The sequence below is a fragment of the Chiloscyllium plagiosum genome, chromosome 3, assembly GCF_004010195.1.
Source record: "Chiloscyllium plagiosum isolate BGI_BamShark_2017 chromosome 3, ASM401019v2, whole genome shotgun sequence".
Classification (NCBI taxonomy): domain Eukaryota; kingdom Metazoa; phylum Chordata; class Chondrichthyes; order Orectolobiformes; family Hemiscylliidae; genus Chiloscyllium; species Chiloscyllium plagiosum.
In genome coordinates, this window is record NC_057712.1 from 98725390 (window position 1) to 98735427 (window position 10038).

General features: G+C 52.0%; 1 long non-coding RNA gene across 1 annotated transcript in view; it reads right to left on the bottom strand.

The window, feature by feature from the left end:
- Positions 1-413: 413 nt before the first annotated feature.
- LOC122548377 overlaps positions 414-10038 on the bottom strand; it is a 93258-nt gene continuing 83633 nt past the window's right edge. Inside the window, exon 3 of the long non-coding RNA XR_006311220.1 lies at positions 414-659. This is a non-coding gene — a long non-coding RNA (uncharacterized LOC122548377). The remainder of the gene's footprint in view (positions 660-10038) is intronic.

The following is a 10038-nucleotide window of genomic DNA, read 5'->3' on the forward strand; positions in this document are numbered from 1 at the left end:
AGAACTTTCCTCTGTTTTTAAATTTCACATTTCCAGCATCTGCAGTCCTTTTCCATTATCTGAGTGCTGCAGAGGACACAGGCTGTCACTGTCGACATCTACAGCCTCCTGAAACAAGATCTTTTTCCCTGTAATGATGGATTGTCAATGGCTAACAAAGTGTCCGCCAGTGGATGGCCAATTCCCCACTTCCCCCTGCTCTATGTTTCACGCTCTCACAAGCTGTGTGCTCTCTTCTGCAAGCAGAAAAGGCTAAGAGGTCATAACAGAAAGATGGTCTTCAGCAATGTTTCCTAGAACCAACAATGGGGCATGCCATATTAGATTTAAAAATAATTAATAGCAATAATAATTAAAAATAAGCCAGATTTAATGAATAGTTTGTGAGCATTTATTTAATATTAATCATATCACAATACATGCTGTAGAACATAGCGTTCAAGAGGGAATCAGATGACCTTTTGAATATAAATGGTGTGCAAGGATATAAGGAAAAGGCTGGAGATTGGCGCTAGGCAATAGAATTGGATCAAGTACGATGGACCAAATGGACTCTTTCTGCTCCGTGATGATACTGCGATTCTGGTGCGTGAATGGGAGAAAGTGACAAACATTCTCGCTTCAGGCTTTTATTGCGATGAGGCAGCAGCAATATAAACCTAAAAGAAGAACATAGATGAAAAATTCAAAGCATCGCACAGTTATTGGTGCATGGGTGAAATACAAAGGCTCGCAAAAGATACCAAAACAAATCTTATGGGTTACACGAAAGGAAAAAGCACGAAAATCAAAGCTTGCAGGTGATATAAAGTCAGCACAAATATTTTAAAATTGCTTAAGCAAAGAAAGCATTTTTGGCAGGAATTGACTTCAAATTGTTAAACTGGTTAAGGAGACAGTTGGTGTATGTTACATGTCATAACAGAATGAGACAGATTAAATACGGTCAGGGTGTGCCTGCTGACCCGGGGGTCCAGAACCAGAAATCATAGCCTAAAGATACAGTGTAGGCCACTTAGGACTAAGATAAGGCAAAGCTTCTTCACCTAAGTAGGGAGCCTGTGAAATTCTCTGCCACAGAAAGCAGTTGAGGCCAAAACATTGAATGTTTTCAAGAAGGTGTTAGATATGGTTCTTAGAACTAAAGATATCAAAGGTTTTGGGGAGAGCGTGGAAATGGGATATCATGTTCGATGATCTATCGTGATCATATTCATTGAAGGAGTAGGTTCGAAGGGCCAAATGGCTTAAACCTCCCCCTACTTTCACTATTTCTAATGGACAGAATGTGACTAGAGATGTCTCATAAGGATCTGTGTTGGGGCAATAATTAGTCGCAACATTAATAACAAGATAAGAATGAATATTAGTCCACACACACCTTTCCCAGAGTTGCAATGTTTAGAATATCTTTCAGTAGATGTAGCTTCCTCAGACTACCATTGGGATGATCAGTCAGGACATATTTCAACAACATAGACATTGCATTATTGACAATCTGGCAGGTTATCTCTGTATTGTAGATTACACCAAAGTCTCCAGAAGAACCAAATGTGAGTTTGAAACAAATCCCAAATCGCTCATGTAGCAGCAAGGACACATAATGTTATTTTCAACTGAAAAAATATTAAATCAACATGTGCCAAATCAATTGCTTCAAATCAGTCTACTTGTCAAATGGCATTAAGACTGACTGCTCGCACCAACGTGCAGCAGCTCGCTGCTCTTTAACAGCGGGGTTTCTCCTCAGGGTTTACTGTGCCCACACGTGCATGAGCAGTCCAAGGCACACAAAGTGATGTCCCTTTATCACCCACCTTATCCATGACCAATTCTACACAACGTCACCTGACCAATTGGTTGATGATTTGCTGCAATTAGTTCTGAGCAAGTTTTCTACACACACTTTGAAGAATTCCTTCACATTTGCAATGGCCACACACGACTTGCGTCCTTGTGCGCATTTGACATTGCTAACCTATTCATCATGTCCCACTCAAGGAAGCCACAGACAATTGCACTTTAGACCTGCAAGTGGATCAAGTTGAATCAAATTAGAAATTAGTCTCAACAGAGAGCTCATATATTTTGAACACGCCCAAGCAGAGTACATTCAGCAAGCAATGTCAGATGGTGACCAGCTATAGCAGCTCAAAATATTCAAAAGATCATCATTAGCACTAAAAACAAAACTAAAAAACAAAAGAACGGTGAATACTGGAAATCTAAAACAAACGTTGCTTCCTCTAAACCTACAGCCAGATCTGTTGAGCTTCTCCAGCAATTTCTCTTTTTGATAATAGTTTTCTATATGTCTGGGACAGGACTTCTGACAAAGAAGTAGGCATAGAGACACAAATGATGGAAGAAGCATTCAGCATCATGGCTTGCCCAAACTTCATTGAGGTCAAGGTAGAAAGCAACAAAGCTCTGTCCTTTGCTGAGCACAGATTATTCAGCATCAGAGAGGGGAAGGCCAGTGTATGGTGAAGCCTCAGTAAGAGATATAAAGTAGAAGTTTCATGGAATCCCTACAACGTGGAAACAGGCCCTTCAACCCAACAAGTCCACGCGTCCTTCTGAAGAATAACCCACCCAGATCCATTGCCCTACCCTATTATCCTATATTTAGCCCTATAAAAAAGAAGAGATAGACTCGTAGGGAAGGGGATGGGAGGGGAGGAGGCATCCAGCAGGAGACTTGTCCCTGTGAGTGCTTGGAGCTTGCGAACTTAACACCTGACAGGAAGAGAGAAAGTTTATTGTTAGAGTGAAGAGTGAAATGGAACTGGAGCCATGGGATGCAGTGCTGACTGAGAGAGTGGTTAAGAGTGTGCATGTTGCCGTCCATGGCACAGAGTGTGGATGTCAGAATGGTGGGGGAGGGGCGCAATAGCAGCTGTCTGAGGAGCGTTGTATTTCTTGGAAGTACCTGCATTCCTGATTGGGTTCAAAACATGAAGGATGGAACTTCAGTTGGAATCCATGTGTGGTAAAGCAGAGCTGGAGGCACTCACTGAAGAAGGGGATATGGTGTGTAAATGGATTTTAGCAAACAATTTATCAAACACTAGGAGGCAGATGGAAAGCGATGAAGGTGAACAGGCTGAAAGACTCAAATGGAAATTCTGTCAGTAGGAAAAGCAGAACTTCTTCAAGGTGGGCATAGCTGGAAAAGAAATAGAATATTCTTTGTTGTCACATGTACTATACATGTACTGAAGTACAGGAGTACTATGAAAAGTTTTTATAATGGCTGCCTCTAATGGCACCATCTGAGGTACAAGTACCTAGGTACAAATTTTGGATACAAAAGAGGAATAAAAGGAAAAGTGGCAGCATTATTTACACTATCTAAAAAAGGTTAGAAATAAGGTAGGTATTAAATAGTTAAATGGTTGACATTGTTTGGTCAAGAATTTCAAATAGGAGCAGCTCAGCACGCTGTCTGATTGCCCATGTCAGACCCCAGTCTAACAACTGTCCTGCTCCGCTCCAAGCTCCAGTCCACTCAGCACCAGCGCTCAGTGGCACCAAGGTAAGTTGCTCTGGGATTCACTTCCCTACGTTCAAATCCAGGACTTGCCTCCTATTTAGCTGCAGCAGGACTCATTTCCCCACGCGCTGCACCAGGACTCGTTTCCTCACGTGCTGCACCAGGAGTGGTTTTCCCACGTGTTGCACCAGAACTGGCTGCCCCATGACTGATTTCCGCATGTGCTGCACCAGGACCCATTTCCACATGTACTACACCTGTAGTGGTTCTCCCACATGCTGCACTGGCACTGGCTTCCCCACGCTCTGCACTAAGACTCATTTCCCCACATGCTCTTTTAGGACTCATTTCCCCAAGCGCTGCACCAAGACCCATTTCCCCACGTGCTGCACTGGGACTCGTTTCCCCATGTGTTGCACCGGGACTGGTTTCCCCATACACTGTTCTAGGACTCGTTTCCCTAAGCGCTGCACCGGGACCCATCTCCCCATGCGCTGAACTGGTACTCAGTTCCCCACACGCTGCACCAAGACTTGTTTCCCCATGCGTTGCACCAAGACAGGTTTCCCCATGCACTGTACCGGGACTCATTTCCCTACACACTGCACCGGGACTGGTTTCCACACGCGCTGCACCAGGATTGGTTTCTCCATGTGCTGCACCATAACTTATTCCCCACACACTGCACCGGGACTTATTTTCCCACGTGTTGCACCGGGACTGATTTCCTCACACGTTGCACTGGGACTCGTTTCCACGTGCGCTGCACCAGGACTGGTTTCCCCATGCACTGCACCAGGACTCATTTCCCCACACGCTGTACCAGGACTGGTATCTCCAAGTGCTGCACCAGGACCCATTTCTCCAGGCACTGAACCAGGACTCATTTCTCCAGGCACTGAACCAGGACTTATTTCCGCAGGCACTGAACCAGGACTCATTTTCCTGCACTGGGGCCTGTTTCTCCACGCGCTGCACTGGGACTTGTTTCCTATGCACTGCATGAGGACTCGCTTCCCCACGTGCTGCACCAGGATTGGTTTCCCCATGCACTGTTCTGGGATTCGCTTCCCCATGTGCTGTACCAGGATCCGTTTCCCCAAGTGCTGTATCCGGACTGGTTTCCTCATGCTCTGCACTGGGATTCATTTCCCCATGCGCTGCATCGGTACCCGTTTCCTCACCCGTTTCCTCACTGTACCGAGACCCGTTTCTCTACACACTGCATCGGGACTGGTTTCCTCACGTGCTCCACCAGGAATGGTTTCCCCAAGCACAGCACAAGGACTCATTTCCCCACACACTGCACTGAGACTGGTTTCCCCATATGCTGCACTGAGACTCATTTCTCCACACGCTGTACCTGGAGTGGTTTCCCCATGCTCTGCACCGGCACTCCTTTTGCTACATGTTGCACCGGGACTGGTTACCCCAAGTGCTGCACCTGGACTTATTTTTCCATGTGCAGCACCGGGACTGATTTGTCCATGTGCTGCACCTGTCTCCCTACGCACTGTTCTGGGACTCGCTTACCCACGTGCTGCACCAGGACACGTTTGCCCTTGCACTGTTCTGGGACTCATTTCCACACACACTGCACTGGGACTTATTTCACCATGCACTGAACCGGTACTCGTTCCCCCTCATGCTGTACTGGGATTCATTTCCCCACGCACTGTTCCGGTACTTGTTTCCCCACACATTGCACTGGGACGGTTTTCCCATGCGCTGCACTGGGACGGGTTTCCCCATGTTCTGCACTGGGACCCATTTCCCCATGCGCTGCACTGGAACCCGTTTCCCCATGCGCTGCACTGGAACCCATTTCCCCATGCGCTGCAGTGGGACAGGTTTCCCCATGTGCCGCACTGGGACGGGTTTCCCCATGTGCTGCAGTGGGATGGGTTTCCCCATGTGCTGCACTGGGACGGGTTTCCCATGCGCTACACTGGGACGGGTTTCCCCATGTGCTGCACTGGGACGAGTTTCCCCATGTGCTGCACTGGGACGAGTTTCCCCATGCGCTGCCCTGGGACGGGTTTCCCCATGCGCTGCACTGGGACCCATTTCCCCATGTGCTGCACTGGGACAGGTTTCCTCATGCGCTGCCCTGGGACGGGTTTCCCCATGCGCTGCCCTGGGACGGGTTTCCCCATGCGCTGCACTGGGACGGGTTTCCCCATGCGCTGCACTGGGACCCATTTCCCCATGTGCTGCACTGGGACGGGTTTCCTCATGCGCTGCACTGGGACGGGTTTCCCCATGCGCTGCACTGGGACGGGTTTCCCCACGCGCTGCACTGGGACGGGTTTCCCCATGCGCTACACTGGAACGGGTTTCCCCATGTGCTGCAGTGGGACGGGTTTCCCCATGTGCTGCAGTGGGACGGGTTTCCCCATGCGCTACACTGGGACGGGTTTCCCCATGCGCTACACTGGAACGGGTTTCCCCATGCGCCGCACTGGGACGGGTTTCCCCATGCGCTGCACTGGGACGGGTTTCCCCATGTGCTGCAGTGGGATGGGTTTCCCCATGCGCTGCACTGGTACCCATTTCCCCATGCGCTGCACTGGGACGCGTTTCCCCATGTGTTGCACTGGGACGGGTTTCCTCATGGGCTGCATTGGGACGGGTTTCCCCATGCGCTGCACTGGAACCCATTTCCCCATGCACTGCACTGGGACGGGTTCCCCCAAGTGCTGCTCTAGGACAGGTTTCCCCATGCGCTGCACTGGGATGGGTTTCCCCATGTGCTGCAGTGGGATGGGTTTCCCCATGCGCTACACTGGGACGGGTTTCCCCATGCGCTGCGCTGGGATGAGTTTCCTCGTGCTGCACTGGGACGGGTTTCCCCATGTGCTGCAGTGGGATGGGTTTCCCCATGCGCTGCACTGGTACCCATTTCCCCATGCGCTGCACTGGGACGCGTTTCCCCATGTGTTGCACTGGGATGGGTTTCCTCATGGGCTGCACTGGGACGGGTTTCCCCATGCGCTGCACTGGGACGGGTTCCCCCAAGTGCTGCTCTAGGACGGGTTTCCCCATGCGCTGCACTGGGACAGGTTTCCCCATGCGCTGCACTGGGACGGGTTTCCCCATGCGCTGCACTGGGACGGGTTTCCTCATACGCTGCACTGGGACCCGTTTCCTCATGCGCTGCACTGGGACCCGTTTCCCCATGCACTGCACTGGGACGGGTTTCCACATGTGGTGCACTGGGACCCGTTTCCCCATGCGCTGCACTGGGATGGATTTCCCCATGCGCTGCACTGGGACGGGTTTCCTCATGCGCTGCACTGGGACGGGTTTCCCCATGCGTTGCACTGGGACGGGTTTCCCCATGTGCTGCACTGGGACGGGTTTCCTCATGCGCTGCACTGGGACCCGTTTCCCCACGTGCTGCACTGGGACCCATTTCCCCATGCACTGCACTGGGACGGGTTTCCCCATGCGCTGCACTGGGACGGGTTTCCCCATGCGCTGCACTGGGATGGGTTTCCTTATGCGCTGCACTGGGACGGGTTTCCCCATGCGCTGCACTGGGACCCATTTCCCCATGCGTTGCACTGGGACGGGTTTCCCCATGCGCTGCACTGGTACAGGTTTCCCCATGCGCCACTCTGGGATGGGTTTCCCCACGTCCTGCAAAAGGACTCATTTCCCAACACCCTGCACTGGGACTCATTTTCCCCCTGTGATTAGATTACTTTACAGTGTGGAAGCAGGCCCTTCGGCCCAACAAGTCCACACCGACCCGCAAACCACCCATACCCCTACATTTACCCCTTACTGAACACTATAGGCAATTTAGCATGGCCAATTCACCTGACCTGCACATCTTTGTGACTGTGGGAGGAAACCGGAGCACCCGGAGGAAACCCACGCAGACACAGGGAGAATGTGCAAACCCATGCGCTGCACTGGGATGGGTTTCCCCATGCGCTGCACTGGGACGGGTTTCCCCATGCGCTGCACTGGGACCCATTTCCCCATGCGTTGCACTGGGACGGGTTTCCCCATGCGCTGCACTGGGACCCATTTCCCCATGCGTTGCACTGGTACAGGTTTCCCCATGCGCCGCTCTGGGATGGGTTTCCCCACGTCCTGCAAAAGGACTCATTTCCCAACACCCTGCACTGGGACTCATTTTCCCCCTGTGATTAGACTACTTTACAGTGTGGAAGCAGGCCCTTCGGCCCAACAAGTCCTCACCGACCCGCAAACCACCCATACCCCTACATTTACCCCTTACTGAACACTATGGGCAATTTAGCATGGCCACTTCACCTGACCTGCACGTCTTTGTGACTGTGGGAGGAAACCGGAGCACCCGGAGGAAACCCACGCAGACACAGGGAGAATGTGCAAACTCCACACAGTCAGTTGTCTGAGGCGGGAATTGAACCCGGGTCTCTGGCGCTGTGAGGCAGCATTGCTAACCACTGTGCCACCGTGCCGCCCACAAATGAGTCCTGGTGCAGAACATGGAGAAACCAGTCCTGGTAAAGCGTGTGAGGAAACGAGTCCTTGTGCAGTGTGTGGGGAAACCAGTACGGGTGCAGTACCAGGAATAGTTTCCCCAAACGCTGCACCGGGACTCGCATTCCGCAAGTGCTGAACCAGAACTGGTTTCCCCACACGCTGTTCTAGGACACGTTTCCCCAAGCGCTGCACCAGGACCCGTCTATCCACGCACTGTTCTGGGACACGTTTCTCCAAGTGCTGCACCCGTACTGGTTTCCCCACACACTGCACAAGGACTCGTTTCCTCACACGCTTTACCAGGACTGGTTTCTCCATGTTCTGCACCAGGACTCATTACCTAACATGCTGCACCAGGACCGATTTCCCCATGTGATACACCAGGACTCATTTCTCCACGCACTGCACCAGGACCCATTACCCCATGCATTGCACGAGGACTCGTTTCCCCACGCGCTGCACCAGGACTGGTTTCCCCTTGCATTGAACCGGTACTCGTTTCCCCTCACGCTGTGCTAGGATTCATTTCCCCACGTGCTGTTCGCGGACTCGTTTCCCTATGCGCTGCACTGGAACGGGTTTCCCCACACGCTTCACCGCATGGGGAGTCGTTTCCACATGCGCTGCGCCGGGATTCATTCCCCCGTGTGCTGCTCCGGGACACGTTACCCCACGTGCTGAACTGAGACTCTTTTCCCCACCTGCTGTACTGGGACTCATTTCCCTACACACTGCACCGGGACTGGTTTCATCACGTGGTGCACCAGGACTGGTTTCATCACGTGGTGCACCAGGACTGGTTTCGCCATGAGCTGAACCAGTACTCCTTTCCCCTCACACTGTGCTGGGGTTCATTTCCCCATGTTGTTCCAGGTCTCGTTTCCCTATGCGCTGCACTGGAACATGTTTCCCCATGCGCTGCACCGGACAGGTTTCCCCACACACTGCAGCGGGACTCATTTCCAAAAGCGCTGCACCAGGATCCGTTTCCCCACGTGCTGCACCAGGACTTATTTCCAGGACCCATTTCCTCATGTGCAGCACTGGGACTGCGTTGTCCACGCACTGAACCAGGAATCATTTTCCAATGTGTTGCACCGGGACTGGTTTCCCACGCACTGCACTGGGACCCATTTCCCTACACACTGCACCGGGATTGGTTTTCCCATGCGCTGCACCAGAACTCATTTCCCCACACGCTGCAACTGGGACTGATTTCCCCACGCGCTGCACCAGGAATGGTTTCCCCATGCACTGCACAAGGACTCGTTTTCACACATGCTGTAGCAGGACTGGTTTCTCCAAGTGCTGCACCAGGACTCATTTGCCTATGTGCAGCACAAGGACTGATTTGTCCACACGCTGCACCAGGACTGGTTTCCTCATTCGCTGCACCGGGACCCATTTCCCTACACACTGCACCCAGGACTTGTTTCCCCACGCGCTGCTCCAGGACTCATTTCCTCATGCGCTGAACTGTTACTCATTTCCCCATGCGCTGAACTGGGAGTCATTTCTCCATGTGATGCACCAGGACTTGCTTCCCCTTGTGCTGTTCTGGGACTCAATTCCACACATGCTGCACCGGGACCCATTTCTGCAGGTGCTGCGCCTGAACATATTTCCCCATGCGCTGTACCGGGACTGGTTTCCGTACACATTGCACTGGGACTCGTTTCTGCATGCGCTGCACCATTACTGGTTTCTCCACATGCTTTACTGGAACTGGTTTCCCAATGCTCTGTGCCAGAACTCATTGCCTAACATGCTGCACTGGGACTCATTTCTCCACTCGCTGCACCACGACTGGTTTCCGCACTCGCTGTACCAAGATTGGTTTCCCCACGCACTGCACCAGGACTGGTTTCCCCACGTGCTGCACCAGGACTGGTTTCCGCACACGCTGCAGCAGGACTGGTTTCCCCATGCGCTGCACCGGGACTCATTTCTGGACATGCTGCACCAGGACTGGTTTCCCCACGTGCTGCATAAGGACGTGTTTCCCAATCACTGCACCAGGACTGGTTTCACACACGCTGCACTGGGACTGGCTTCCTCAC